The sequence below is a fragment of the Macrobrachium nipponense genome, chromosome 12, assembly GCF_015104395.2.
Source record: "Macrobrachium nipponense isolate FS-2020 chromosome 12, ASM1510439v2, whole genome shotgun sequence".
NCBI classification, from domain to species: domain Eukaryota; kingdom Metazoa; phylum Arthropoda; class Malacostraca; order Decapoda; family Palaemonidae; genus Macrobrachium; species Macrobrachium nipponense.
Window position 1 is genome coordinate 32,607,267 of NC_087205.1, and position 24,697 is coordinate 32,631,963.

At 42.9% G+C, this 24,697-nt stretch overlaps 1 long non-coding RNA gene across 1 annotated transcript in view; it reads left to right on the forward strand.

The window, feature by feature from the left end:
* Window positions 1–4,882: 4,882 nt before the first annotated feature.
* Window positions 4,883–24,697, forward strand: part of LOC135224468 (uncharacterized) — a 69,844-nt gene continuing 50,029 nt past the window's right edge. The window contains exons 1-2 of the long non-coding RNA XR_010316750.1: window positions 4,883–5,011; window positions 7,220–7,365. This is a non-coding gene — a long non-coding RNA (uncharacterized LOC135224468). The remainder of the gene's footprint in view (window positions 5,012–7,219; window positions 7,366–24,697) is intronic.

The window sequence follows — 24,697 nt, forward strand, 5'->3', positions numbered from 1 at the left end:
GTATCACCTTTAATAGAATAAAAGGACACTTGCATGAGAGAAGCAATTAGTCCACATGAGCGTCTTTCAGCCACTTTGAGATTTCTTGCTACAGGAAGAACGTATAGCGATCTAAAGTTTAAAACAATTATATCGCAGCCTTCTCTTGGTGCAATAATCCCAGAAACAAAATGTGCAGCAATCTACAAATGTTTAGGCCCAAAATAAAAATCTGAACGGTAAGTTTATTTTTCTGCACAAATAACTATAATTTCCTTGTTTTAGTATGAAAACAATTCCATACCAAGGTTTTTAATTAAAAAAAATAAAGAAGTTTTCAAAACTTTATTCCAGAGTATGCCAATGGTTCATAAAATGTACATGTGTACCTAAATTACATTCGGAGAATATCATGTCTCATAATTGTAATCCGCACAAGAGCTTGCCATGGTGGCGACCTTCCACTGTCAGGTGCAGCCTCAGACTGATGTCATACCATACGGTGAGCAATTACACGCTACGTCCTCAGTCGTGACATACGCGGCCGTACGGCCAACTTTAGTACTGGCGAAAGTTCATCCGGCCGGCCATGGGTGAGCGTTCATACGGCCGATTTGCTATCACACGCTCCCGGTTTGAACATATGCTAGCGTTGCGACCACCGACGGCGCCGTAGGAAACCGGATACGTGTAATAGGGACTTAATGTACGGCTTGACTGCTTTGTGGATTAGCATTGCTTACCTATTAGGTACTAAAAAACACAAAAGAACAAAGAATGATCCCACCGGGTAAAAACAACTCGACAACAGTCGGGCAAAAAGTGAAGAAAACATTTGCAAAGCACGATGGCAAAAACGCAAACTGGAATGCTACCTCTGGGGCGGCCCACCTGTGGGCAGGTAGTTAACTTCCTAACCACTGTGTTCTAAGTTCAATGGCCCTTTCCAGCCCCAGCTGAAAGTAATTCCTAATGTAAAGAGTCAGTGGTTTGTATACTGTGTAGGAACAACTTGCTGTTGCACTGTAAACAATTTTTCGGAGGAGGTGGAATGTCAGATGGAAGGAAGAGGAATATGAATGGAGGAACAGTAAAAGGAATGAGGTTGCAGCTAAGGATGAAGCAAAGCACAGAATACTAGGTCACCTGCATATTTGGTAATATTTGACTTTACAAAATAATTATTTTTGGACTTAAAAATTTAATTTTCCTGTTTTGATTTTTTTTTTAACATTTCGATGATGTTTTGAATGCAAATGAGTACTTTTAGAAACAGTGAACCCCACTTTTACACATCAAAATTGGAAGGACCACAGTGGGAAAGTAGCGTTTTTAGCATTTTTGGGTAGGAGAAAACACAAATGTTAGGACTACAAGAACCTTAACCTGTTCAATATTATTGTTCTCATTCAGATAACGGTTAATTAGGAAAGGCCAAGGTTTTTTCAACAGATGAATGCAAGTTTGGGAATGTTTTCAAGCTAAATATCAAGGGTAAGGATCAGGTGCTGTAGGTTAGGTTGGCTCATCTGGGCACAAATAAGTCTAGTCTTGCTAGTAATGTCCAAGGCATAGGTAGCTATATTAAACCATAAGGAAATATTTCCTCATAGATACTAATTCAGAGCTCCTGCACCAAGTAATAGGCTAAATACTCAGGGTCTTTATTAAAAGCTAGAGATACTAGCTAACCATATTTTAAAACCGCCCGGAGGTATGTCAAAGGTATTCCGTTATTACCAAACCCAAAGTTAGTCATATACTAGTCGGTTACTGGGCCTCGTGCTGTAGGCCTACAATATTTTTGGTTCTAGCTTTGGCTCAATACCTATAATTACTAGCCAGATAGGTAGTACCTAGTAGGTAAGTAGTAACTGCAGTTTCAAAAATACAGGAATGCCAACAGACAATAGCCCGATGGCTAAGATTATTTAACCTAACCAAATCTTAATCATATCCTTCAAGATACGATAGACCATTTAATACGGAGATTTTAGCAGGTTTCAAAGTGCAGATCTAGGTCTATTGTCTGCTGTTCGTATAGGCTAAGTCTGTAACCCATGTTCAATGATCGGCAGCAGTGTACAAATAAAGTACCTTATCTTTATTAATTCACCGTGATATCGATTCGGTAAATTATTGGGACTTGTTCCAACGAATCTTTTACATCTTATTGTCATAAATAAGGAAATTATAGAAAAAATAACAATAGTTAAGGTACATTAAGCCCGAAGCCGAGTCAAGTATAGACCGACGCTTGGTGTAATGACCGACGTCATGTCTATGGTCAGTGGACAGTCCCTATCACTTTATAAAGAACAGTCATCGTAAATTCACTTGGGCGATCACACTTACATACAATTATCACTAGCGTTAGCGTTATTGCCAGTTATATTGGGGACTCACGTTAAAAACAAGCCAGAGGCCCAGAAAGCGAGCTTAACAGCAATCACTTTGGCTGCACACCTACATTTAATAAATACAAGCAAGCACAGCGCGCTCAGCTGTTACTCGCTGCTGCAATCTAATGGGCGCGTCATTTCGAATCTCCTACCAAATTTAATATAGGTTTCTCGTTATAGGAGATATTATAAACGATAAATCAAAAGGGTCAACCTGATAGACAAAGTCAGGTGGGATTGGAGTGCCTCCAAAAATGAAATCATATTTATGATGGCTGGAAACTTGGATTATTCTGTATTCCTCTGTAAAAAATAATTAACAATCTATTTAGTCTGTATTATCAATAACAATTCTTTCTTCTCTGCAATATCATTAACAATCGCTTTTAGTCTCTCAGTGACAATCGTTTTAGTCCCTGTAAACAACATTAATATAGGTAGTATCTAATCAAAAGATTCTTGGAACTAAGATATAACAAGTGCTTTTCGTTATCATAACATTGATACGAGGCCTTTCTTACTTTTATTTTTAGCTCAAGCAGTGACCTTTTATTCGGGTGGGGAATAATACTTACGTAAAATTTGATTATAGTCACCATGGACAACGCTTTTCTACAGTCCAAGATTTCATACAGTCTAAATTTTTTAATACTCTTCCACGGCACTACTTTTCTTAATGCTTCCGCTTTTCGGTTTGTAGTTAAGACGATAAGTGGGTTCTATAATCGACACACACACACACACACACACACACACACACACACACACACACACACACACACACACACACACACACACACACACACATATATATATATATATATATATATATATATATATATATAATATATATAAAGAATATCGCTATACAACTGTCGTTTTAAGTGGCATAGACGAAGCCAATCAGACAATCAATATCATAACTATTGCACTACTCCTAAATAGATAATTGTCTTCTATCTGCATTGATATCACTTAATTATTTTCACTTTTCGTATGAGCTTTTTTTGGGCGTTTGTTTCACTCTGTTGATATCAATTATATTATCGTACGTCTCTTCTTGGCCCTTCGTGAAAATTGGAAGGTGCATATACTAAAAATCTATAGAGTCTTTATTTATATTTATAGTATTTTAATTTTCTTAATATGATGTCCTTTTAATTGCGCACATAATCTTCAACCACTACCTACTTTAGGTGTCTTCTTTAATAAGCTCATTTATCATCGTTAACAATGGTCAACACAAGTCTAGATTTATTGCACATTTGTCAATCAGGATTCGCATAGTTTATTAGTGCCTTAACCACACCGCGACGATGATGTTTCAATAATTTATAGGTAATGTGAAATGCCACAATCCTTTAATTTTTCAACACGTCATATAGTCACTGTCCTATATATCTACATAACCATAGTTTGATGTTACTTTAATTACGTGGTTCATCAGGTTAGAAAATTATTGAAGGTACTTACAATAACGATACAGGAATACAGGACGGTTTGCCTTTAAGAGAGTAATACCGTTTGTGAGGACTGGACTGAGACAACGAGAAACTCGTGCTAACTTTATTGATGTTGTTTTTATTTTTATTAAGCTGACCTTGTGTCAGCACGGGCTCTTGCTTTATTGATATTGTTTGAAATTAAGTTGGCCTTATGCCAGCACGGGCTCTTGCTCACAAGAGGCTTTGCGGACGGAAACGTAGTCTTCAGTGTTCCGTCACACGCACATACAAAAGGAACGGAGTCCCGCTGTGATTGTGCTTAAACTTAAGCGTACATGATTATATTTTGATGGTGGTATATATTGGCGGAAAGGGCGCAAATTGCTTTACATTTTGGATATATATATATATATATATATATATATATATATATATATATAGATATATATAATATCTATGTATATATTATATAAAGGTGTGTACAATGGGAGGACGGGTATTTAGGCAGAAATGTTTTGAGAAGCAAGTTAGGTCTAGGGTTGCCATTATAGTAAAGAAAATATTTCTGTTTAAAAAAAGAAGTTTTTTACCCTTCTGCTTTTAATATAATGGTTTCATAAGTTAAAAGTCGTCAGGTGTTAATCTATATTTTTTTTTATCATCGAAGATACTGAGATGGTTTTTCATTCCATCTTTGAGTGGACTGCATTTGAATTTCGGAGGCTTTTATGGTACTAATTTGTATTTATCTAGTCTTATGTGATAGTTCCAAATGTTTCAGATTCTAGAATCTTAGGATAAATGAAATATTCTAATAAAAGCACGATTTTCTTTAATGCGAGCGCGATATGAATACATTCTTTTAAACGTCAAAAGTCATCCTGACTAGTCAGCTGATCTACGGTCGATTCAGTTTATTTATTCAAAAATTCGTGAAAATATTTTACAAATTGTCGAAAGACGCTTATAAGTCTTATATTAATTTCTATTTATTTCCATTGTGACTTATTGATCATCTGGTCCACATTTAGTGAGTTAAAACACCAGTGTAAGTCATCTAGGCTCATTATACTTGAAAATTTAATGAAAATCATCTCCTCTATCGCACTCGCTCCTCGTGATCAATGACGTCACACCAAAACAAGAACAGCTGACAGAGTCTGGGATCCAAGGTGAAAACTAAAGGTACGTTTTAGCTAATTCGCGAACACCTATCCTTTCGTTTTGTTTTTCTTTTGATGATAAGTTATTCGAATTGCAATAACAGTGATAAATATAAATTATAGTGCTCTCAGGCATTCATGACAATAGCTAAGCATTACCTGATGGCTTTGGAGATTAAGGTCAAGGTTTTGTCTAGCCGTCATGTGCCTACCTCCCTGATGTACCTACAAAATTATTATATTAGGTAGTACCTAACTGCAACCCGGTTTATTGGTCTAGATTTGGGACTTTTGTGATAACAGAAATGCCACTTTAAAGTGAATAAACCAGTTCAGTAGGGTAATTGGTGTCTTTGTTACATAAAGGTAGACATGGTTGTTACTAGCTACCTATGAAGTATTACTAGCTACCTAGTAGCCTAGTATATACCTAGGTATTAGGTAGTAGGTAGCTAGGTATACTAATAGGCTACCTAGGCTATAGGCTGGACTATACCTAGCTACAGATTGTTGTAGTGATCCTGGTAGTTTAGCATTATGTTGAGAAATACCTATATTCTATAAGTAAATCAATCTCTTATAGGTAGTTTCCATAGCTCATGTCTTTGTAGCTTAAATTACTTGTCAATGATTAGGCTAGGTAGTAGTATTAGTAGCTAGGTGAGAAATTAAACTTAATTTCTTGTTCAAACGTCAGATGTGTGTTACCTAAACACAAACATTGTTGAGGCAATCCACATTTGTTCCTACACATTATACCTACTACTACAAACCTGAGGTCCTCTTTACATAAGGAAGTTACTTTCAGCGCCAGCTGGAACTCGGTCATACTAAGATTTGATAACAAGGTAGTTAGGCAGTAACTGCTTGTACGCTAGTCGGGAGTCCCACCCGACTGGATCTAAACATTCCACTTTGCTTTCAACCGTCATCATGTGCAGACGTTCCCTCTCTGCCCGCCTCTGTCGTGAGATTGCACATTTTTCATTTCCTTTATCCTCTGTGTATATTGTAGCTTTTGATTATTATTTGTTTATCATTTGTGTGTTTGTGTATAATGCAAACCCACGAATCAGATAAGCCTGCTTGCCCCCCATCTTCCCAAAGATTATGCCGTGGAGGAGGGGCCAGGAAATGTGGAGTGTTTCGCTGTAGCGAAGATGTAGACCTTACTGCCCTCTGTGCAAGATGCCGAGGGTGTGAGTGTAATAGAGAATTGACCTGTGACAATAGTGGGTGGGGTACCGACCTACACTGAAACAAAAGAATCACTGCTGTGATTTTCAAGTTTTAGCTACCAGTACTTAGAAATACTTAGCTATGTAATTACTTGGTAAGTATAAACAAAAAATATTTTTTATTATATAAATATAATTTTCCTAAGATGTACTGTATGAATGTGAAAATCACTGTGGGAGTGACTGGCTCTCTTTTCCAGCCTCTCTACTCTCTGGCAGAGAGTAAAGGACCGTTACATGCTGGACCAGGCAGCCGATGCAGTTATTCATAAGAGCTCCCAGTTTATTTTCTTTGATTAATATAGAAGCATATATCCTCACCTTCCCTTAGTAAGGGAGGAAGGGGCCCTGACATACCACAAACCAGCACTAGTTTGCAATTGACCGTATTGTTTTCTGACATTAAGGGTTTTTTGCTTTTCATATTAGGTACATTACCTCTCTCAAATGAAATAGCCCAGAGTCTGACTTTTGATCTCCCAATCCCTAATACTCCGATCAGATTGTCAAGAGGCACAATTTTCTTCCTTGCTCCATCGACCAGGAGGAAAAATCTCAGGTGTGGTGAACTCTAGTTGGTTCATAGAGACTCACTCAGATTCCTCCCTACAATAAGTGAGTCCTCCTATTGTAAAGGATCGAGGGTTTGTGTATCGTGTAAGAACAGATCACAATTTTTCAAAGTAAATTCTATTTTCCCTTACTATACAATTCTGAGGTTCTGTTCACTAAGCTGACCTCATGCCACCCCTCAATCTGATACCTAGGCCTAAAGCAAATTGGAATGTTTATGCCCAGTCGGTCCCGACTACTGGACCGGTAGTTAACTGCCTAACCACCTTGTTTTGAAAGTTCAGCGGCCGTTCCAGGCTTCGCCTTGAGTAAGTCCTGTTGTAAAGGACCTCAGGTTTTTATAGTAGGAAAAATACAACTTACCTTTAAAGATTGTGATTTTTGAAATAATACTGATACAGGTACCTATCTACTTGCAGGTTGGGGGACATTGGATTTCTTAATGAAATTGGATAATACGTACAGTACTTGAGTCAATATGGTGTAGTTGTTGACTGTGTGTCATCCAGCAAGAGCTTGTAGCTGGTTACTTTCCAGTATGTCTATTAATAGTCTCCCATATGAGGTAAGATTTCTTTGTTAATATTTCTTAACTGAACCACTCAATTTGTAGCATATGTGACTGTCTTTTCTTTTATGCTTTTACATAAATTGTGTACATATGCATCAAGTCTAATTACAGTACATATTTTGTTCATTTGTTCCGATACGTAATACAAACCATCGGTCCTTTAACAATAGGAAGTAGCTAGCGGCAGCTGGAACGGTCGTAAGCTCGAACAAGGGAGAACGGTAGTTAACTGCTTGTCCGACAGTCGCGCGCCGCGCGACTGGGAGGTAAACAAATCACTTTGCTTTCGGCCGCGGGTGTGAAGGACGTGTTCGTCATCGCTCTCTGCCCGCTTCATCGTCGTATGCTTTGTTTATATTGTGTTTTCTACTAATGGTTTGTTGACTTGAAATGAAACTGTAAGTACACTGTTTTCATTTTCATACTTAATTATGAACCAACATGGAGTTATCGCCGTAGATGCGGCGATTTCCTCTCTTTTCATGAATTGAACCCCTTGAATTATGTCTCGGTGCCGAGGGCGGGCGCGCTCGCGCCGAGTCATGTATTTGGGCGAAAGTGTGTAATTGAAAAATGTAAGTACTCTTTTCATTATATTTTTGCCCTGTGCGTTCGTTAACCGAGAGTGTGATTGCGCTCGGCACGAGCCTTTTAATTTTGTATAATAGAAGCAATGAAAGTAGGATTCGCAATTGCAATATTCTTTTCATTTTCATTTGTATTTGCATGAAATTTAATGAAATTTTAATTGGATCAATTTTCGTTCTTACATGGGAATTGGCATCCTTACGATTTTTTTATGTTTGAAAACTGAAATCGCAAGTGCAGTATTCTGTTTCATTTTCATATATATTTTATGATAGCATCCATATTATTAGATCAAGTTTCCGTTCTTACCCGGGAATTGATCTTTTTCTCCTTTAAGTTCTATGAAGTGAATCGCAAGGGCAGTATTCTGTTTCATTTTCATATTACTTTTCACTGCTGTGCGGGGGTAGGGGAAGCGAAGGTCTGCCAGGAAGTCGTCGGAAAGCTCTCCCGCGACTCCCTTGGTATCCGATTCTTCGTCTTCCTTCCTGCCCCTGCTCAGCTTCTTCATTGTATTTTTCTTTTGTATTTGGGGTCCTTGCCTTGCGTTCGGGGGTGGGGCATGTCTTCCCCCCGTGCGTGAGGGAACCCCTCTTACTAATCTATCTATGTTACCGCAGGTGCTACATCCGTGGGAGACGACCTTGGACAGGTATTGACCACCGCGGATGGCAGGGCGTGCCTAGCATCCACGGGCTGCTGCAGCGTCTAGCGAGGTCTGGGGCGTCTCCACTACTACCACGGCCGCTTATGCTGCTCCCCCCCCACCCCCCCTCCTGGTCTACACTCCCCATGCTGTGTCGATGACGCCGTCTGCCGCTACTAGGGCCGCAGCCGTACCCGAGGTGGGGTTGCCGCCGCCGCCTGTTTTCTTCGTGTTGCCTGCCCCAGACTTCCGCTGTTCCAGCAGCTCGCCCCTGGACCAGGTTCCGCTGGCTGCCGATGATTCTACGAGGCGATCGCTGGGCCTGCCGTACCCTGCCGCTGATGTGATTCCCGCTGTTGGCTTGGCTGTCCCTTCTGGGTACCGCTGCCGCTGTTCCTGCCCGCTCCTGAGCTGGTTGTGTTCCTGTCGCTCCTGGTTCCGTGCCTGTCCATGCTGGTCCTGCCCACGGTGTCTTCCCAGTCCCAGGTCCTTCCGGACAGGTGCAGTCGGGCCGTGTTGCTTCGGCAATAGCCCCGGCTCCGGCCTGGATGGAGGACCTGACGACTGTCCTGCGTGAGCTGACGAGGAAGAGGAGAAGAGGAAGCTGTCATCTTCGTCTTCATCGTCTGCTGCTGCCTCTTCCCCTTCGACTTCTAAGGCCCATAAGCCGAAGAAGAAGAAGGCTGCCTTCCCCCCTAAGAAGTCTCCTTCGGGAACTTCTAAGGGCCCGTCCCACCGAGGTGGGACGGGGGGTCCTTCTGCTGGTCCTCCTGCTCCTTCGGGAGCGGGGCCCGTCTCCCCTTCCGTAAGGAAGAGATAGACGGGGACCAGAGGAGTATCGGTTAGCTCTGGTACTTCCTCGCCTGGTGCTAGCGGCGATGCCGCTACGCCAGGTTCCGGCTCGGTCTCTCGTTCGCGAGAGATCCCGAGTGTACGTTCTCCCTCGGGAGACCGTGCAGCCAAGTTTCGGCGCCAGAGTTCGCTCGGCGCCAAGACGCGGCACGGAGCAGAAGGCTGGTGAGAGACGCTCAGGTGACTCTTGCCAGGCCAGCGGCCCGCTCTTGCAGGCGACCAGCTGGTAACCCGGGTTTTCCCCCCACCCTAAGAAGGCTCCTTCGGGACCTTCTAAGGGCCCGTCTCGCTCCGGCGATTCGGGGAGCTCTTCTGCTGGTCCTCCTGCTCTCGGGAACAGGGCCCGTCTTTTCTTCTACCAAGGAGAAGAAGACGGGACCAGAGGAGTACCAGCTTCGGCTGGCACTTCCTCGCCTGGTTCTAGCGGTTCTGCCGCTAAAACCACCAGGATCCGCCTCGGCTTCTCGTTAGCGAGAAGTACCGAGTGGACGGTCTCCCGCGGGAGACCGTCCAGCCAAAGTCTTGACACTCGAGCTCGCTCGCCGCCAAGACCGAAGCGCGGAGCAGAAGACTGGCGAGTGTCGTGCAGACGACTCTCGCTAGGCCAGTGGACGCTCTCGCAGCGACCAGCTGGCTGCTCGGGTTGACGTGACGGTCGCTGACCAGCCACGGGTTGAGGCGAGGAAGGGGTCCCCGCGGTCGTCGGTACCAGCCACGGCTGGTACCAGCGGCTCGCGCGCCGACGAGGACGCTCGCCGGTCTCACCGCGACAAACGGAGCCTAGCAGGTCACCTGACGCCGCTCCCATCGGGACCGGGCGGAGACGGTAACCAGCACAGCTCGCCTGACGCTAGAGATCAGCGTCGACGTTCTCAGCCGAGCCTCTCGCCCCAGGCGAGCGGCAAGGCTAGGCCTGCTGCTCGATCGTCACTGCGGTGATGATCAGCAGCAGCCCTCCAAGCACGCTGGTCCGGCCAGCGAGCTAGAGAGCGTCAGGTCTGCCTCTCCTGTACCTTCAACCTCCTCGGGCTACACCGGGAGGAGCGAGGTACCTATGAGTGATCGCGAGAGTGCGCCGCTCGCGATCCCGCTTATGACGCCGTATGGACCAGGCACGGTTCCAGGACCGACCAGGACATACGCGCAAGTAGCTGGAGGCGACCCGTCAGGGGCCTGCCGCTGTTCCTCCTTCTGAAGGAGGAGTATCTCGGGATCTGTTCTTGTTGGAGGACCTGGACGGTCCTACTCCGCAAAGACACGGTTACTCCCGAGATACAGAGGAATTTGCAGAAGTCATTAAGCTGATTCGTCAGCATAATGACCTTGCGGAAGGATTGCCGCTCCCACCAGCAGAGCCCAACGTCTCTGCTCGAGTCGTTTTGGGGCCCGAGAGGGAACCCAAACCGACGCTGGGTCTGCCGCGATCGGAACTTGCCGATTCTGTCTCGAACCAGAGTCTCTCGTCTCCGGACAAGAAGGCTCTCTCAGTTCTGGCCGGTCGATCAAGCTACTTCCACCTCCTCTACTGCGACAGCGGCGTTTCTACGTGTCTTCGGACACCAGTATTTGAATACTCCTTCGTCCTCCTGAGAGGTTTCGACCTCGACGAGGACTGGAATGAGTCGGATGACGGTTATCGGCTCTCTCCTGTCAGGGTGTCGATCAGCCCCACCCAGACGACGTTCACAGTGGCGGCAGACCCTTACCTACAGTGAGAGTTCGTAAAACCCCCCCTCCGCGGGAAAACGTTTTCGTCCTCTCCGACGATACGTTTTCCCCAGATCTGAGAGGCCATCGCCGCAAGGCTGATGGCTGTTCCTACTCTTCTCCAACTGCTAGTTCCACTGGGAAGGCGAGCGATATCCAATTCCTCCCCCATTCCCTCTCTTCCTTACGGTTACGAGGGAAAGGGGAGGGATCCTACAGAGATTTCTCTGTAGGATCCCCACGTTCGGACTGCGCTACCGGGGGGGACCTTCGGGTCCTACCTGACGTAAGCCCCGGTTCGTTGAGGAGGAATCCTGCCCCATTCTCGATTTCTACGGGAATCGAGAGGACCACCAGCCGATATCGTTTTGACGAATTCGGTGGGGGTTTCGCAGACTGCTTAGAATTCTACGGAATTTCTAACGCATTCAGTGTTCGAGTTTTACGATCTCCAAACACTTAAGCGCGAGACCACGGTCCAAAGTGAGCGAGACGAGAATCCCGATATACACGGTAATCGGGAACCTCGCCTATGCTCGAATCCTGGAATTTCTAGCATTGGGAAGAAGACTGCTGCTGAAGAAACTATCTCACAGTAGGCGACCAACCTGGACTAGAGAAGATCGGACGGGAATATCCAGTTTGGCTTGAACTATCGTCTTAGTATTCTGTTCACCATTGAAGCTTTCCTTTGAGGAAGACTTCTCCTTCACTCTCTTTGATAGAGATCGAAGGTCGGTCGATCTCCAATCCTTATTTTGTTTTCTTGAAGGAAAGAATTTAGGATGGAGATCGTTGTTTCAGAATCCTACAAATATACTACGTATATTAACCTCGCGACATGATTCTTTACTAAGCAGTTGAATTGTCCGAGGGGTAGGCGCATATCCTAGTTAAACTACGGATTGCGACTTATAAGAGAAGTATTCTAATTGAACTGCAACTCGGGGTTGCCTGCAACCTCCCAGGAGTTTTCAGTTTCAATTTTATATACAACACCATTTCAACTGTTATATTTACCGAAATTCGTTTCGCCTAAATATAATTGCTCGAGCATATCTTTTATGCTCGGTAGTTCTAGCCGAACGCATTCCTTCGTGGAATAATGGATTACCTGGCAACTCAGGATGACGAGTCAGCGAGAGCTCAGGCTCAACTACTGCGTATTGAACTGCCTGATAGCAGCTCAGTATCAGCTGGGCCTCCGATAAGCACGGTCATGTATCTCTCTCTCTGCCCTGCTTTGATTGACTACCGAACCGTATCTCTGCCCAACAATCATGGACTTAGGTCTCTGATTAACGGGGATTCTCGCAATAATGAAGGACCCACTACTGCTGTGACGCTAGATTCCATCGCCTTCGACATTGCGAGAATTTTCAACAGAGATATCTCTTGGACTCTTTCATCTTTCTGTTTACCGCACGGTAACAGAAGTCTGTACAAGTCTCCCGCTGCATCGCACTGCGATAATGCGAATGATTTTGCAGACATCTGAGTTTGTCTTCAAAATATCTCTTATTCGTAGGTGTACAATTGTTCATTGTTCAACCGAATTACGAGATTTGTTAGAAGACATCGCCTACTCTCCGACCTGACAGCTCTACTTCCAAATGTTCAGCCCATGAGAAGCAGTTCTTCAGGCGGCTTTCCCCTGTGTTTTCATTACTGAAGAACGCCCCTCTTTCATTGCAACTACGACTTCTCACCGGACAGCAATGAAATAGCGGTTAGCGTTTTCAGTCATTTGTAAGCACAGGTTATGAATCTTGAGAATCCTTCTCTCGATTCATCTGTGAAGACGTAGGTTGCATTCAATATCTACCTTCGTCTTCAACGGTACATAGTGTTGTTTCTCCTTAGCTGAGATTCAACAACCATGAGATGTTTTACCTTCAGGGACCCTCTGTCCCCTCTAGAAGGCAATTGACTTTCGCCTGTTGGGCACATGCCTTAAGAGAATCATCACCTCGCTGTCCGGCATTGGTGACAAACAATACATTATTTGTTTGGTCTCTCGGCATAACCCTTTAAAGGCGAAGGTCACGTGACTTACTCGGATGCTTTGACAACTTGCCTCCTACCGAACGCAGTCAGTCGGCAGCTGTCAGAGCGGCCGAGTCAGTTACGAACTACGCTGTTGACTTAGTTCGGTTGTTACAGAGCAATCATTACTTCGTTTTAATAGCTTGTCACAGTACCCATACCATTGACACCCACCATGGAGTGTCGGTGTCCTATCCACTACCGAGAACTTCGCTGCATGGGGATAGGAGGATGCGAGAGACTTCGTGGCAAACGGACAGACCAGTATGGGTACTGGACATCACGAAGTAGAGAAGAGGGATAGGTCATGCGACTATTTCCTTCTTTTCCTCTGAGGAACTGCATGACTTCTCCTGCGAAGTCAAGCATCCAGGGGATGGGGATCTGTGACGCTCGATTTCGTACCGAACTTCGTAGCGAAGACTCAGAACCCTTCTTCCGGTCCCTGACGATTGGTTCGGATCGTTCACAATCCCCTCCCTAATGGACTTCACCGCCTTCGATGCGAAGGAGATGCTGCCTTGTCCGCAAGAACTTCTCCGTGGCGCAGGTACTGAAGGCAGGGGTCTGGTCAACCAGACCACATGCCCTTCCTTCTACCTTCGGGATATTGCCCACAGGTCCTTGGATCTTTTGCCTTGGGACCGTGGTGGCTGCTCAACACGTTGTGTAGCGAACCCAGACCCTCGCAGGCTGAACAGCATCGAGTCCTGGTGTGACCATAAGAATGGATGAGTGAATGATGAAGTGTTGACTGGCTCCTCTTCCCATCTTTTTCTTCCCCTCTACCTGTGGTTAGAGGGACACGGTCGTCACCCGCTGCTGGATAAGGACAAGAATTTGCAGGTTGAGCTACTCAACAGAGGCCCCATCCTATCCCTTTCACTAGGGATAGGGAAGGGGGCCGTAAATATCCACCACTTCCTCCAACAAGGGGGAGGAAGTGGATGCCAGCTTGAGACAACCCATACTTTATGTTGCCTCTTGCAAACAGGAACAAGTTCTTGCGTTGCTGGTACGAAGAGATACGCTGCCTTCTGCTCTACTCTTAGTACTCGGCCCAGAGGTCTGACCATTGATCCTGCGGTGCACACCCCGATCAATCGGACAGAGGCTTGGATTCCCTCCCTCGCTCTTACGACCAGGGAGGCATTCCAGGGATGGACGAACACCAGTCTGTTCATCAAAAGACTCAGATTCCTCCCACCAAGAAGTGAGTCTTCCTATTGTTAAAGGACCGATGGTTTGTATACGTATCGGAACAAATGACAATTTGTCGAAAATTGCATTTTTCCTAACTATACAAACCTGAGGTCCTTTACATATAGTCCCTCCTCATGCCACCCCTCACTCTGCGTATTTTGCATGGGCCAAAAGCAAAAGTGATTTGTTTACCTCCCAGTCGCGCGGCGCGCGACTGTCGGACAAGCAGTTAACTACTGTTCTCCCCTTGTTCGAAGCTTACGACCGTTCCAGCTGCCGCTAGCTACTTCCTATTGTTAAAGGACCTCAGGTTTGTATAGTTAGGAAAAATGCAATTTTCGACAAATTGTCATATTTTATTGTATGTTATATACTTTTACTTGTATTTTTTCATACTTCTAGACAGTGGTCTTTATGCTTTGCAATATAGATAGCAATAGTCTTTTTGCTTTGTCTCCCCAGCCTGAATAAACAGTATTGATTGGTCTCCTACATTTATCTTTTCCTGTTTCTCATCCCATTTATCTTTCGTATGTGTTACTTTTCCCACTCTAAGTTTTAGCAGAGAAACTATTAAATTTAGAAATGTAACTATAGGATTGAATGTCCATACTATATATACTTAATATTAGGTAACCTTTGCTTGTTGGCAGTAAATTTCACTTTGTTACCCAGTATGAAGTATCATTGATTTTAGATTTCTTATAAGTAACTTACCAAATATGTAATTACAAAGCTATTATTTTGTTCCTACGCAATATAGAAACCCTCGGTCCTTTACATTAGGAATTACCTTCAGTGTAGGCTGGAATACATCCGTTAAATTCTTGAACAAGGTGATTTGGCAGTAACTACTGTCTGGGAGGTGGGTAGGCCTGCCTGCCCGCATGTAAACACTCCACTTTGCTTTTGGCAGTCTTCCTAGGAAGACAAATGTTTGTGAGCTCTTGCTGACTAGCTGTTAATCATGATTTTCCTGGTGAGATCTTTCATTTATTATTTTGAGTTAATATTTATTATATTGTGTTTGATGTAAATAATTAGTAATTGACTTTAGTAATTAATATACAAACACTTTTTGTGATAGCCTTGCTAGCTGCCTTTCTACTTTGTGTTAAAGGTTGGCGGCAAGGATGTGCATACACCCTTATTACATATTTTCGCCATTTAACTTCAGGGCAAAACTATATTCATTGGAAATTTACGCTTACGCTTTGGAAATTACCGAGGGGAACTCCAAAGGTTTGTCCTTTGTTTTTCTTCAGTTATTTTCTCTCCTCTTTCATCCTTTTGCTAGCTTATTGGACGAAGAGAGAGGATGGATGGATGTACAGTGTCCCCCCCCCCCCCCCCCCCCCCCCCCCCCCCCCCCCCCCACCCCCCCCCCCCCCCCCCCCCCCCACCCCCCCCCCCCCCCCCCCCCACCCCCCCCCCCCACCCCCCCCCCCCCCCCCCCCCCCCCCGCGTATTCGTGGGGGATGTGTACCAGACATCCCCGCGTATAGCTTAAACCTGCGAATAGTTAGAACTCCCTTCTAAAAAGCCTATATCTGCCTATCTTGAAAGTTCAAATACCAAATGTATACTTAAAGTATCATCCTACATCAAATATACTATTGAATTGCTATTATTAATATCATTTCAAAGTCATCTTAAAAATTTTCCATTAGAAATATATATAAACAGCCAATAATAGAGAGAGAAAGAGAGAGAGAGAATAACTCCTTACAATTAATACATATTTTCATACAATGAACTTACCTGTCAGATATATACTTAGCTAAGACTCCGTCGTCCCTGACAGAAATTCAAATTTCGCGCCACTCGCTACCGGTAGGTCAGGTGATCTACCTGCCTGCCCTGGGCGGCAGGACTAGGAACCATTCCCGTTTTCTATCATATTTTCTCTGTCGCCGGTGGTATCAACATTGTTGTTACTACCTCCTGACTGGAATTCGCTTTTCAAGACTTTTTTGATCATCTATAACCGAAATCGCTGATTTCCTTTTGTTCTTGAAAGAAGTCTCTCACTTATCTGTATCGACGATCAAAGGATACAGGAGCATGCTTTCGGCAGTCTTCAGAAACAGAGGCCTAGAGATTGCTGATAATAAAGATCTGCACGACTTGATTAGATCGTTTGAAACGACAAAATCTAAGGAACTAACTCCTCCCAGCTGGAACCTGGATGTAGTTCTCAAGTTCCTTTCGTCTGACAGATTTGCCTTGCCATTTAGCTTCGTTCAGGGATATAACAAGGAAATGCTTGTTTCTCCTATCTTTGGCGACAGCCAAAAGAGTTGGGGAACTTCATGCCCTGGAAGATGAAGTCGGCTTTAACAGAGACTCGGCCTTCTGCTCGTTTATGAACTCGTTTTTCTATGCAAAAATGAAAAAGAAAAACCCTCGGAATCCCTGGCCCAAGAGATTCGAGATTAAAGGCTTATCGAGTCTAGTAGGGAGAGAAACAGAAAGGTCTCTTTGCCCGGTAAGAGCCTTGAAGTTTCTACTTACAACGGAAGTAAACAAATGGGGGAGGCTGCTCTCGACAAAGTCCTTTGGTGGTTCGATTAAGGCCCCACCCCAACGAATCATGTCTAAGAACGCATTAGCTTTCTTCATTAGGAGCGTCATTACAGATGCTCACAAGTTCTGTCCTGACGACTCTTTTTCCGCTTTTAAGAGTAAAAGCTCATGAAGTTAGAGCAGTGGCGATGTCTCTCTCTTTTCAGAAGAATATGTCGCTAAAGAAAATCATTGATACGACATATTGGAGGTGCAATTCGGTATTTGCATCTCACTATCTTAAAGACGTTCGCGTGACCTACGAGAATCTTTTTTCTCTGGGGCCTTTTGTATCGGCGGATACGATACTGGGTACGGGAGCAAAACACCAATCCTTAACTTTGTACATACCTTCTACTAGATATGTTCTAGATTTCTGCTGACAAAGAGGGCTCGGTGCTGCACTGGCGGCCAGTCACTGTTGTTCAGTAAGGAACTCTTGTGATATCTTTTAGGGAGTATTAAATTTTTTTTTTTTTTTTTTTTTTTTTGAGAAAATTTTTGTATGAATGCGTATTAGTTTCGAGTTATGGGTTGTTGTAATGAGTTCGGGGATAACTCAGAACAATTCTATATACTAACATGGTGGTTAGGATCAGGTGGTCGGGATTGGTTATGCTCCTTCATAAGGTGTGTTGTCATAGAAGTGGTCCAGTACCCATTGACAAAGTCCTTTCAGGCTCTGCCGAGTAAGCGGTTCATATACCCATCGACAGACCCACAGAACTCTAGCCATAGATCTAATATCTCGCTAAAGTCTTGAGGTGATGCAGACTACCGGGCTACAGCCACGAAGTCTACCACCTATCAGGTAGGAACCAAGGTTTTTCTTTTATACCTACAACATATGTTGTTTACCTGTCTATTCCATAGTAGCTGTCTCTTACCCTCCACCAAAGGGTGCCAATCAGCTAAGTATATATCTGACAGGTAAGTTCATTGTATGAAAATGATATTGTTATAATACAATAAAGTTTCATACATACTTACCTGGCAGATATATACGATTAATGGCCCACCCAGCCTCCCCGCAGGAGACAGGTGGAAGAGAGAAAATATGATAGAAAACGGGAATGGTTCCTAGTCCTGCCGCCCAGGGCAGGCAGGTAGATCACCTGACCTACCGGTAGCGAGTGGCGCGAAATTTGAATTTCTGTCGGGGACGACGGAGTCTTAGCTAAGTATATATCTGCCAGGTAAGTATGTATGAAACTTTATTGTATTATAACAATATATCTTTTCCAGAAAAGAGTGAAAGAGAGGACTGAACAATTATGTTTGCCTGTATATCAATTCTTTTGCTGAGAGAGAGAGAGAAAGAGAGATAAAAGAAGGAAGAAATTGAAACACCCACTTTATACCTTATGTAACAACCTACATAAAATTTACCTTAAATTATTATCATATTAATGTATTAATCTTAGAGATTGTATTAATATAATTTCAAAGTAATCTTAAACATTAGTACCCTTAAAGGTATGTACGTACATGAATACGTACTTCTAACACTTGCAGCCAAGAGAGAGAGAGTTACCACTATGACATACGTATCTTGTGGAGAGAGAGAGAGAGAGAGAGAGAGAGAGAGTTGTCCTTACAGTATTTAAAAGAGTGAAATGGAAAGATTATTATATTTAAAATACATATGAATTTTGTAAATACAGTTACAGTATTATTATTATACATATTATAGTATTATTATTGGAAAATATTAATAATAAACTTATTACATGCATGTACCATAAAAATGATCTCACCTCAGTAAGAGAGAGAGAGAGAGAGAGAGAGAGAGAGAGATTGTATAAATAAAAGCCATTAAATTCGTTGACCATTGTATGGCACCATTACTTGACATATTTGACAGCTTCCCAGCTCCGAGCGTCACTGGAGTTATGAGAAGTTAGGGAAATTGATACAGAAAAAGACAAAGGGAAGAATTTTCATTTAAAATTAGTTATTATTATTATTATTATTATATTATATTATTATTATTTTTTATTATTATTATTATTATATTATTATTATTTTATTATTATTATTATAATATCATTATTATTATTATTATTATTATTTGATAATATTAATAAACACATGCATCTACCATAAAAACAAATTCTCATCTGGTAAGAGAGGGGAGTTATACCTTACAAGTGAAATGAAAAGGTCATTTTTATCCTTTGTTTTTAAAAATACTACCACATATGAATTTTGTAATTACATTTTATTATTATTATTATTATTTATTATTATTATTATTATTATTATTATGATATTATATTATTATTATTAACAATAGAAAATATCAGTAAACATGTTACATACTAGTACTATAAAAATTCTTTCATCTCATTAAAAAAGAGAGAGAGATAGAGTGTGTGTATGTGTGTTTATCTATCTGTTCTCTAAGAAAATACTTATAGCGCTTCCAGCGAAAAAGAGAGGGAGGGTTACCTCTATGAAATAACAGATCTTGGGGCCAGAGAGAGAGAGAGAGTGGCAGAGAGAAGAGAGAGAGAGAGAGAGACGAGAGAGAGAGATGAGATTGAGAGAGAGTAGAGAGAGAGAAGAGAGTTATCCTTAATTAAAAGAGTGAAATGGATAGATTATTGTATTTCTTAAAATGCTATCACGTAATATGAATTTGTAATTACAGCTATATTATTATTATTATTATTATTATTATTATTATTATTATTATTATTATTATTATTATTATTATTATTATTATTATTTGAAAGTGTTAAAAACATATAGTACATGTCCAATAAAAATTCTTGGGTCTCAGAAAAATTCTTGGGTCTCAGTAAATGAGGAGAGAGGAGCGAGAGAGAGAGAGAGAGAGAGAGAGAGAGAGAGAGAGATTGCATGAACACTTGTGGCAATAACACAACAGCTCCTCCCCCTCCAGTCCCATTACTTGATATATTTGACAGCTTTAGTACCTGGATTTAGAGAGAGAAGACTGGGATTTCCTTCATTCTTACATAATTTTTCAAATTTTAAAATTAAAACCTTACTAATTCACAGTATTTTCTTTAATGAATTGATATTATTCTGTATACATTAATATTAATATTTGAAAATAGTAAATCATTTATTTATCATACAAAAAGAAAATACATCTCTGTAGGAGAGAGAGAGAGAGAGAGAGAGAGGAGAGAGAGAGAGAGAGAGAGAGAGAGAGAGAGAGAGAGAGAGAGAATTACTATTTTTATCATTATGTGATATCATTTAATCTTATTAAACTTACTAATACAGTATTAATCAACATTAATAGTATTTGAAAATTAGTAAATAATTTTTGTACCATGAAAATGTATTTAGTCATGAAAATAACATCAAAATATATAAATTAGTGATTATTTTCTCCGGAAAAATCCCGCAAATAATGGGTAGACATGGCCCAGAGAGAAATCCACGAATCCGGAGAACGCAAATATGGGGGTCCACTGTATGATATTTAGGGCTAAAGCCCAGGCACTGGAGCCAAGAAGGCCATTTAGTGCCGTAATGAAGGTTAAATAAATTGAATTATGGTAAATGAATTAATGACTTACTGAAAGAAATGATTAATAAAAATAAAAATGTGACGTTTAATGAATGGTGTAATATGTATTAAAAATAGTTTAATGTCTTTGAAAATCTGTATGATATGATATATAGATAATTAACTAAATGTTATTAAAAATTTGTATACACTTGAAAAAGGAGATGAGAGTAGAAATATCTGCTTCATCTCCCAAGATATTTGAGAGGGATTTACCCTGGAAATATCTTTCCCTTTGGTTAAAATATCTGGGGCAAACCATCAGAATGTGCTCCACTGTTAGTATCTCATCACAGTAAGCACTCACTGGTGGGCTGCTTCCTTATAAAATAAACTGATGGGTTAAATAAGTGTTCCCAATCCTTAATCTCATTAAAATAACCTCTGTTTGTCTGTCAAGCTGGAATGATGAAGGCCACGGCAGTTGTTAACGAGCGCCCTTGTTGTTTACATCACGGCCGCTCTTTATAAATTTCCGGAACCTTTTGTGCCTTTAAAGCTCTCATTAATTGTTAATGCGTCTTCATGTTATTTACCATTTATATATTATATCCACGAAATTAGTGAATTAACTTTTATTTCTATTGTGGTATATATTTTATTTTGACGAACTTTTGCACAATCCAGAATTTCATGACCTGTCCAATACTCCAATTGATAGCCAATATGATTCGACTCTTCCTTCTGCTAGCAACATCAGGAATTGCCCGGCTTGTGGGACAAGGATGAGTAGCAGAGAGTATGAACCCCATGACTTTTGTAACTTGTCATTGACAGGTTTGTGACTTGACTTCTCGTTGCTACTTCTGTAAGTCTTGGTCTTACGAAGACATGGGGGCGTATATTAAACATCAAAGAATCTTGCAGCGTTAAAGATTGATTAAGGTGAAAAAGAAATTGGTTGCTAGACCTGTATCTAATGATTTCCTTGACTTGTGTGCCCATGGTTCTGATTCTTCAGTTTCAGTATCGTGCAATTCCAATTCCGAATTAATTAATGCTTTCCACCTGTGCAACCAGTAACTAATGAAGTTGTTTATGATTTTGGTTCAAAGTTTTTGGCGATGGAAACTAGTTGGAAGAAGAAATTTGAGACATTACAGCATAGTTCAGATAAAGACATTTCAGCCAAGTTTAACAAGCTGTCAGAAAACTTTGAAGTAGCTTTTACTAGGATGTTTAACACTTTTAGATTCATTTTCAGCTCCTCGGCAGTTACCTGTCGACAGCACCATGGATAATGGTGTGACAGATACCTCGGCTTGTGAACCCGTGGTTGCGAAGGCCTAGGGGGGATCCGGTCCGGGCAGGTGCCTGACGATTCTTCACCCAATGTGTCCCCCGTTAGTCCCGTAACAGAGCCAAAGGGCGCTTATTTAGGAGAAGGGGGGAGGGGTATTAGTGATAGACCTAAGACAGCTAGTCATCAGGATTTTGCTTCGGGGGAAGTTTCTCAGTTAGGATCTGACGATGATGATGATTACGTGGATTCGTGTGCTATTGATGTCTCATTGAACAGCAGTCATGATGTTGAGTTCAAGAAACTTTTTGATATAGTTTTGAGTTTTCTTCCTCAGGCAAGGCCTAAATAGCTGAAGCAGCCTCTGCCTCGCTCTATTACAGAAGGGATTTTTCTTTGCGGTCCTTCCCGGTCACTGGAATTTTTACGTTTTCCCTTTGCACAGAGGTTTGCAAGAGGGAGGGCGGAAGTCGCTGCTAAACTTTCGAAGGTGATTGGGGAAGGGAAGAGGAAACTCTCTTCTCTTCTACGACACCGGAGAGGAGTTTATCAGGTGGCGGATGATACTTCATTCTCTTGACCCCCCCCCAGACCAAATCCTGATTTTGTCCAACTTTCAGGTCAGCCTTTGCTTTCCAAGGCTTTGGTCTCGGTCTCGATCGAAGACCTTATTGTCATGGAGTCTGTTATGACCTCCTTGCAAGAGGCTCAATCCTTCAATATGTGGGTCCTTGGAGGTCTTTTTATGTATGTCAAGGACTCTGGGTTTGTTCCTCTCGATGCTCCTCTTTTTGAGAAATTTTGCTTGTCAGGTATGACGTCACAGCCGCTACCTACACGGTGGTAGGTAGTGAGCCGTAGGTCGGCTACCCTTTTCTTGAGGGTTTTTTGATGTAGGAGAGGCTAATTGGAGAGGGTCCCGTGGTAGTGGTTTTCACTCGCCCCAGAACTATACCGACACCTTTTAATAAAGGTGAGCGAGCCAGAATATTCTTCAATGCTGGTTTCGTTGTGGTTATTGTACTAGCTGCCAAACCTTGTTCAAATAAATACCTGAAAAAGGTGATAGCTAGGTTTGTGGTCATGGTATGAACATTTGACTCGTTTAGGAAGACAGCCAACTTCTTAACAGCCGAATCATATTGGCGAAGTGTTGACTCTCGCTTATCTGATTCCAAGAACAGGATGTTCTGTGGATCTATGTCTGCACCCCGCTGCGCTGCGAACTTCATGAAGTCCATAAAGTTAGGGTTTTGTGAAGACCTGAGGAATCGAACACAGTCTTCGTTTGCACTTGCTGGGACAGCATGGGCTTCGGAAGCCAATGAGGACAGAGACCCAATTCTATGATAAGAGGAAACCAATTGCTCTTCGGCCAGTTGAGGGCTATGAGAGCCACCTGGCCCGTGAACGACCTCGACTTGTGCAGAACCTTCAAGAGAAGGTTCACTGGAGGAAAAAGATATATCTTCTCCCATTGGTTCCAATCTGTGGCCAGCGCGTCCGTGGCATAAGCCAGAGGGTCCAGGTTGGGGGCCACATAACAGGGAAGCTTGTGATTCGATTCTGTCGCAAACAGATCCACCTCGAGCCCTGGTACTAGGTGACACTCCCACCTGAACGACTTGCTGTCCAGAGACCACTCTAACTCCAGTGGGACTGGGCGTGAAAGCGCGTCGGCTACCACGTTCTGAATCCCTGCTAGGTGAGTGGCCGATAGATGCCAACTGTTCTTGGCTGCGAGAGAGAAGATGGCTATCATCACATGGTTCAGATGACTTGATTTTGAGCCTCCCTTGTTTATGCAGTGCACGACTACCGCACTGTCGAGCACCAGCTTGATATGTGATTTCTTGGCTGGGCGAATTTTCCTTAGGGTGAGGAACACTGCCATAGCGTCCAGGACATTTATATGAAACTGTTGGAATTGAGGGGACAAAGTTCCTTGTACCTTCTTGTATTGTGAGTATCCCCCCCAACCTGTTAGTGACACATCTGTGTGAATCACTAGGGCCGGTGGGGGAAACTGTAGCGGGATCTTCTTCGCTAAATTCTTCGCCTCCGCCCAGGGGCGGAGACGTTTTCGCGGAGACGTTTGCGCAGAATTACCGGGATTGGGGCGAGCCTGTCCCGGAACTTTTGCCTTGGAGCGCCAAACTCGACTGATGTCCTTGAGTTTGGCTTTCAAGAGTATGTCCGTCACTGAAGCAAATTGTAGAGAACCCAGGATCCTTCCCTGGTTTCTCCGGGACGTCTGTTTGCACTTCAGAAACTGCCTGGTCCCACTGGATGCCCAGCCACTGAAACCGGGACTCCGGAGTCAGGCGGGACTTTCCTCTGTTGATCTTGAGTCCGAGATGTTCGAGGAAGCAGATCACCTTGTTCGTAGCCTTGATGCATTCTTCGATGCTTGCCGCCCACACCAGCCAATCGTCCAGATAGGCTACTACCATGATACCCTGTGACCTTAGTTCTTGCACTACCGTTTCTGCCAGCTTTGTAAAGATCCTGGGGGCTATATTGAGCCCGAAGGGCATTACTTTGAAAGAGAAGGCTTGTTTGCCTAACTTGAAGCCTAGAAACGGACGGAAGTGCCGTGCTATCGGGACATGATAGTAGGCGTCTGTAAGATCTATAGGGGTGGTAACGACCTCACGGGGAAGTAAGGTCCGCACCTGAGAGATGGTCAATATCTTGAACTTTTCGCAGCGAATGGATAAGTTTAGATGGGACAAGTCTAAGATCACTCTTCGCTTGTCCGAGCCTTTCTTTGGAACGCTGAACAAGCGCCCTTGAAATTTTAAATGTTTTGTCTTTAACACCGCCCCTTTGTGAAGGAGGTCCTGAGAGTATTCTATTAGCTCCGGTGTTGGCTCCTGATAGAAGGTGTTGGGTGTAGGTGGACCATCGATCCAACTCCAGCCTAGGCCTC